Here is a 1668-nt window from a genome sequence, read left to right on the forward strand (position 1 = left end):
CTGAGTCTGATGTGTGAGCCTGGCCCAGCCCCCGGCTACTAGGAGGACGGCAGCTATGCCTGACACATACCAGGGGGATGTAGTATCTGCGCCCTGGGGGAGTCTCATGGTCCCCCATCATATCCCAGACTGCAGGGCTGGCTGAGGCTCTCCTTGACTCCTGGGCAGGGCCTGGTGGGGTCAAAGCTTCCATGAAGGAAGTAAGAACCCCATCTGGGGCAGGGCTGGTGACCGAGATAGAGGGGTCTGCAGTCTCTTCAGGGGGGCCTGCTTTATCTGCAGTTTGCGTATTCTTACTTCTCCACTCATGTTTTATTTATCTTGAAAGGGACTAGGAAAGGATGACATAATTACAGGCAACTCTAGACGGGGGGTCTCGAGGGCCATTTTCCATGGTCCTGTTCCTGGACTTAGGGTTTCTGTGTTGCCTTCCAAATCAGGGCATCCTGGGGCCGGCTCCTAAACTGTCTGCCTCCATGAAGGCCGCCTTATATGGTTCTTCCTCATTTGTAGCTGGGGGTGAGCTTGGAGACTGTCTTACCTGCTCTCATGTTGCTAGTTGGGTCTGTAGGGCAGGGGGTTGATGCCCCTCTTGACTGAGACCACCCTCGGCCTTAGCAGAAGGCCAGCCCCCCATGGAACAGAAGAGATAGGGTGGCAGCTATGCCTGGCAGATGAGAGGAGGGCCCTTCCGCCTTGAGGCCTTCAGAGGGCTCATCCCTTTGGCCCTCTGCTTACCCTCCATAACCCAGTGACCCTTAGCATTTCCTCTCGTTTGGCACAGAGACCCATTCTCCTCTCAGGGTCTTCATTGAGTGTTTGGAGAGATAGAGACTGATAGAACTCCGGGAGGACTCCTATCCCCTGCCTCTTTTTGGCCCTAAATAAAGCCATCCACAAAGTCCTTGTCCCTAAGGAGCCATGTTGGTCTTGTCTGTGCCAGGGGTAGTCATAGCTGCTATTTGCAGTGGCTTCATCGTCCCTTCTTTCCCATTTCTGCCGGATGTGGGGAGCACAGTCAGGTCAGCAGCCAGGTGCCATCATTTGGGAGCATGTGAGCTTGGATGCTCTGGCCAGGTTTTTGTAGCCACCTAGAATGGTCCTGACTCTCCCCCATTGGCTGCTCTGGCCAAACCGTGGAATGGGTCTCCATCCTGACCATCTCCGGGAGCAGGGTGGATAGGAAATCCACTTGGGGGTGGACTTCAAGCAGGCACAGAGGGAAACAGCCTTGGTCAGCACCACAGACCTCGACAGAGCCGTGCTTCTGTTCCAGAGGCCTCTCTGTTCCAGGTTCAGGCCCATGCAGGTTTTAGGGGCAGGTGAAGGCTCCCAGGAGAGGGGGGCCATGTGCCTGCACGCCTGGGTGCATGCCCGCGGGAGGGGTGAGTACTGAACGTGCTCTGAGTCACTCACTGAGTCATGGCTCGGCCGCCACAGAACATTGTTATATAGACATAGAGAAGAAAAACCTGGCACAAGAAGATAGGAAATTCTGTCTTCACTCCAAACCATGACCAAGAATGGAGATTCCAACACCAGCAAGAATTTGTGATCACTTAACTTGGGTCGTGGCCACAATTTCAGCATAGAACATTTATAATTCAGTTTGATCAATTTTTTCCTAATTTTTTCTTAAGACTGCAACGAAAGTGTGCCCTCATTATT

This window comes from Rhinopithecus roxellana, chromosome 1 (assembly GCF_007565055.1).
Source record: "Rhinopithecus roxellana isolate Shanxi Qingling chromosome 1, ASM756505v1, whole genome shotgun sequence".
NCBI classification, from domain to species: domain Eukaryota; kingdom Metazoa; phylum Chordata; class Mammalia; order Primates; family Cercopithecidae; genus Rhinopithecus; species Rhinopithecus roxellana.